The sequence below is a fragment of the Trichosurus vulpecula genome, chromosome 4, assembly GCF_011100635.1.
Source record: "Trichosurus vulpecula isolate mTriVul1 chromosome 4, mTriVul1.pri, whole genome shotgun sequence".
NCBI lineage: Eukaryota > Metazoa > Chordata > Mammalia > Diprotodontia > Phalangeridae > Trichosurus > Trichosurus vulpecula.
Window position 1 is genome coordinate 223499806 of NC_050576.1, and position 5966 is coordinate 223505771.

Sequence of the window (5966 nt, forward strand, 5' to 3'; positions counted from 1 at the left end):
CTAGAATAAACTGTAAAATATCATTTGTTTAACTCTGTGTTTTTACCCTCCAGGCCCACCAGCTACGGTAAACCCGGACCCTCACAAAAGACTTTTAATTGGAGGCTATGTCAGGACTGCCAGGATACTTTACACGGCATTTATCACGTTACTAAGAACTGTGCCACGTGGGTTGTGGGAGACTCTTTCCTTCAAGGAATTGGAGGAGGTGTTTGAGAGGACAATGCTTGGGCTTTCCCAGGACTGCAGAGAACTTTCCAGAATGGTTATATGGATGTAGCTGGTAAAGGGCATGGTGCTTATGTAGAGCCTATGTCCTCCTCACTTTCCATGTTGTTTCATTCACCTCAACTTACACCTCCCTCTAGCTGGCAGTTCTAAGAGGTTTTCTCAGAGGCTAAGCCCAGTCAATGACTCCACACGGCTAATCCCGGTGTGCTCCTGGGAATACATTCCTACTGTTCACTATAATAGCTCCTGAGCCCCAAATTGAGCTTTTCATTTACAGAAATCAATCCCAGTATTCTATTAAGTCTTTCTTTTTCCTTCTTTCTTTTTTTTCCCCTCAAGAACTGATTTTATTTGGGTAAGTAACTGACTGAGGGAGTCTCATTTGTAACCAAGATGGAATTCACAGTATGATGTTACATTCACACTTTAAAAATATATCTGTATGTATGGGAATTTGTAAATAGATATAAAATACATTAGTTTCCAAGGTCCTGTTTTCATTCCCTTGTCTCCCCACCAAAAAACCCACCAAACAAACTCCCCCCCCTCCAAATTCAGTAAGGCCAACCTGTCCAAAACAATTTTAAAATTACAGGACTGATAATACAAGTCAAACCAGGGGTGGGGAACCTGCAGCCTCGAGGCCATATGGCCCTTTAGTTTCTCAAGCGTGGCCCTTTGACTGAATCCATACTTCACAGAATGGTCAACAGATGTTCTGTGAAATTTGGATTCAGTCAAAGAGCTGCACTTCAGGACCTAAACAGCCACATGTGGCCTTGAGGCCGCAGGTTCCCCACCCCTGAGTCAAACCAAGAAAGTCTGACAATAGCATCATTGGAGAATATTTCTGAAGGAAAACAGAGTTTTTACTTTAGTTGACACTGGATTATTTAAAATTTATTTTTCATTAAAAGTAGGCACTGATTTTTGACAGGAAATTTATTCCTTATAGATAACTATTGAGCCAATATGGATGATTAACAGGTTCACTAGTATAAAGTAATTCAGAGCAGTAACAACTAAATTAATCAAGTGTATAAAGTTAGATTATAATTGGTTTCTCAATAGTTTTATGAGAAGTCTCTGTAATTTTTAATCCATGCTATAGAAGGCCCATTAGAGTTCAAGTTCACCATTCTATTCCCTTTCTGTACTATAGCTGTCTAGCATTATGCAAGGTACCCTGCTGTTTAATTATTTTGCTATTTAAACTACACTTTAAAGGTAAATGATTTTTAAAATACAATGAAAAAAATAATCTTTGATTAGAAAAAAAGGAGTAAGGGAGAGAAGAGTCATCATGTTATCTCATCTAAGCTGCACATCATAATCCTCCCCAAAGGAGCCATGCTAAGTGGGGGGATGGGAGGTAGCACTGGCCACTTGGGGCCCTGCTGTAGGAGGGTAACTGGCATCCTGAGCCCTGGAAGAGGGTGGGGAGAAACAGCATAAGTTGAAGGCAATCATGAAGGTGGAAAGTTGGGGTTGTATGTTGGTGGGAGAGGATATCCAGGGATTGGTGGGGGATGTTGGGTAGTGGAAATGATGCTGGGGGAGGTGGGATAGCTAATGGGAGTTAGCAAAATATATATCAAGATGGTATGGCAAGTGAGTAGGTGGTCTATGTGCTAGAGGCAGAGCTTCATAGGCTGGTCCTTCTGTCTCCCTCCCTGATGTCTTGACATGCAGGAATTTGTAGTTGACATTCCAGTGATATAGCTGGAAGGTGGTGGGGGTGGGAGTGGTAAGGAAAATGAAGTGGCTGATATACTGGGGCAGGAAGACTAGGAGGAGGCACCTGGACTTTTGGTAGCTCTCCAGCCTCCATTGTGTGAGTTTGCTCTCCATCTCTCATTGAAACTGCAGCTGGGAGGGTTGGCCTAAGTTCTGGAGTCAGATTACAGAGAGTATTGGTGGGTGCGTAGTCTCAATTTGGGGGATTTTAGATGGTGGTGGTTCTGCTTCCTTGTAGGAGAAACAACCACTGATTGTTTAACCTGCCTGGGTGGCCTAAGGTGAAGAGCCAGTTTCTTGGATTGCTAAGTTTGCTGCTGTTGCTTCTGCTGGGACTCTTTCTGTTGTGGCTGTGACTGTTCAGAACTATGAGATTGCTGTGACTTGTACTGAGGGCACTGAAGAGATGGTGGTTGCTGTAATTGATGAGAAGTATAATCAGGAATTTGCTATTTCACTTGTGAATAGAAATCCAGGATCTGGTGGCAGATGTCTTCTAGTACATCAACAGGTACATTTTGAACAAGCTAATCCCACCATATCTGTACATTGGTTTTGACATCCATTCCTGTATTTCATATTTGCCTAAACAGCCTGCCAAGTATATGACTGTGACTGCTATGATCTCAGATTCTTATTGTAGTGATATTGTAGTCCACAAACTTTCATTTTACAAATGTCCATGCCATTTTAACCAATTTTTGAATTTTGTTTTTATCACTTTTGATTGTTTGGCATAGTTGAGGAGGAATTGGTGCGGATGTTTCACTTGCAAATCAAACTTTGTGGTCTGTAATAAGATCCTTTCTAGAACCATAACTTCTTCCTATGGGTCATCTCCAAATTGACCAAATTATAAATCATTTAATAGGCTATGAGCTGTTTTGATAACATCTTTACATTTCTTTTAGTAGTTTCTTCTACCTTCCCTGTCAAAAAGAGACCACACAATCCTGTCACCTATCTTGGAAATTGAAAGAAAGATACTGAAGTGATGAAAACAAATTATTTTAGTAGCCAGGGTGTTGGGGGTCCTTGACCAGCAAGGATCCCTGTCTCGGTATGCAATGATGAGGCGGGAGTCAAGATGGAAGAGACTCCGATTTATTGGGAGAAACTATCCATTTTTATAGGGTTTGCACTACATGAGCATAAGCAAGTGGCCAATGGGTATGAAGATGACAGCATGGGAAGGAACAGAAATGTTGCAGTGGGACAGGATAGAAATGTTGCAGTATGGGTATATTGTTGCACTTTGTTTTGGCATGGGTATCGGTGTGGGCATGGGAAGGATCTGGATTGTTGCAATGTATGGTACATTATGGTATCTACAAGGGTATGGGAGAGATCAGGACTGTTGCAAGGCGGTATCTGTAGGAGTATGGTAACGAGGGGGAATGTTGCACTACAGTATCTACGAGGGCATGGGAATGCTTGGGCATGTTGCAAGATGGTATCAGAGCTGTATGAGGTACATGAGACACGAGGCAGGATGTCCCCATACAGTATCAAAGATGTTCCAGTAAGTAAAGTAACAAAGCACTGCGTTAGGCAACGGTTCAAGAGCATTAGGTAATGGCCAGCTGGGTCCCTCCTTCTGGGCTCGTGTGTCCTCCATGGACAGGCTCTGCCTGCATGCGTAGGAAGACTACAGGGGCTTCCCAAGGGCGGAGGCCCTTCCTCCGGGTGCCTGCCGTTCCACTCCTACTAAGCCTGTCTGGTTTACCCAGGAAACAGGCCAAGTGCTAGGGTCCCAACAGCCCCGGGGTCCGCACCAACCCCTTACACCAGGGTATCATTGTATAGTCCCAAATATTTTCCTACATCCAAGATGAACCTGGAACCCTCTTAGTGGTATCAGGTTTTAGTGGCTAGATCCAGTCCCTCTAACTGTGAAGGTGCGTCAGTCAAGTCTTTCTCATCCCAATACCAGCATGGTTTTGTGTGGTTCAGCTTTGCTGAAGTTACTGAAGGGCTGAAATTTTCTTTATTCTCCTTCATTTATTGAAGTAAACTTGTTTTTATTCAAAAGATTTCCTGAAAATGTCAGAATTCTGCCACCTCATGAAGGCCTCCTTAGGACATCTCTCATCACCCAGGGTGAAATGGCCATGGGGTGCTAAGGAGCACAGCATCCTATTTGGGGGAAATGTCACCATTAAGTCCTAAAGATAAAACATTTACTAAATGAGAAGGCAAAAGCAAGAATAATCATACATAGCATTTACTTAACAGAAGGCAAAAATAGGAATAATCAAAACACAATGGTCTACTCACACACCTAGCTCATTCTTTCACCACTCACCTTTTCACAGTGTCTTTTGGAGGACAGGAGAAAAAGTGGGCACAAACCTATAGAAACCTAGCAGTGAGTTGTATAAATAAAGAAACCAAAGTATCTGAGGCAAATCACAATTTTGGACTACAGAACTAGATATTTGTGGTCTCTTTAGGGAATAGTATGCAACTACGCATTACCTGCTCCTCTCCTAAGTCTTTCCATTCTGGAAGAATCAATCAATAAACAAGCATTTATTAAATACTTACATAAATATCAAGAACTGAGCTACATTCTGGGGATGTAAGAAAAAAAATGAAATAATCCTTGCTGTCAAGGTATTTACATTCAAATAAGAGAGACAACAAGAGCACACATAAATACTCATGCATAAATATAAAATGTGTAAATGCAAAAATATCTAAAGTCAGTACTACAAGGTAGTTTGGATGGGAGGGTCCTAGTAGTTGGGGGTGGAGTGGCAAAGAGAAAAGGCTTCATGCAGAAGATGGTGCTTGATTTGTGTCTTAAAGAGAATGACTCTGTGAGGCAGGGATGAGGAGGGAGTATATTCTAGGAATCATTTGGAATGGTCAGTGCCAAGCTGCTTCTCTGCAACACTCAGGCTACTTAAGCAGCAATACGCTCTGAGATCTGCATAGCTTCCCACCACAGCTCCCTTGTTAGACACTGCTGAAGCAGTATGGCACTCTCAGTGAAAAGCAGTTTCCTCTGATTGGGGCATCTGCAAAGCTATTCAGGTTGGTTCTCTAATAGGCTTCAAGGAATTTTCCCCTCTTGAGCCATAGAGGACAATAAAAGACAACACAGGACAACCTTTGAGAGGTCTCCCCTCTCTCGAGCTGGAGATAGAGCTGGAGATCAGGGCAGCCTTTTCCTACCCGCTCTTCACACAAAATAGCATGCTGCTTTCTCCAATCAGCTCCCAGCATCCATGGCTTTCCTGTTCTCAGCTCAGCATCAGCTGCAGAGCCTGCCTGCCTGTAGTCAGCTGGGCTCAGCACCTGCAAGACTCTCAGTTCCATTGGCTTTTGTTGCCTTTTTTCAGCTTCTCTTCTCCCTGCTACTCAGCTCTGTTGACTTCTGTGTTTTGTCTTCTGTAAACAACTTCTCTTGTTGTCTTCTCAGCTGATTTTTGAAACAGCTTCTGATCTGGCTTCTCAAGGTATGGATTTCTAAGACACTCCAGTCTGAAATCCCACTTCTATCTTAGGTTGAGAAACGCCAAATCCATGTTTCTGTTAGATGCAACACAAATGGTCTCCATATATTCTCTGTAGTTCCCTCCAAAGTTCTTCAATTTAGATTTTGCTAACAAACAAAACTTCTAAGTACTAAAAATAGTTATATGCAAATTAGCTTCTGGGAAACATTTTATTACAGCCATCTCTAACATGTCAGTAACATCTCTAACATGCCTCTGAGATTCTTTTATTCAGGTCCTCTGATACTTTTATCCCAGGAGCTGTTTCAGCGTCGAAGAGCCTGAGGGCATCCAGGTAGGAGTAGTAGGAAGATTAGTGCTATGTGCTACAACAGAGCTCAGCCAGAGAACTGAGGAGCAAGGGGAACTGGGACCAGCATAGTGGCTGGCATGTATTAGTTACTATATAAGTTAAAAATATATTATTATATATACATACAATATATATCTAAATGTAATACTCTAATATAAATTATAGTATCTGAATACTATTGT

At 42.1% G+C, this 5966-nt stretch overlaps 1 pseudogene; it reads right to left on the bottom strand.

Moving 5' to 3' along the window:
- Positions 1-1532: 1532 nt before the first annotated feature.
- LOC118847028 lies at positions 1533-3969 on the bottom strand (annotated as a pseudogene).
- Positions 3970-5966: the final 1997 nt, after the last annotated feature.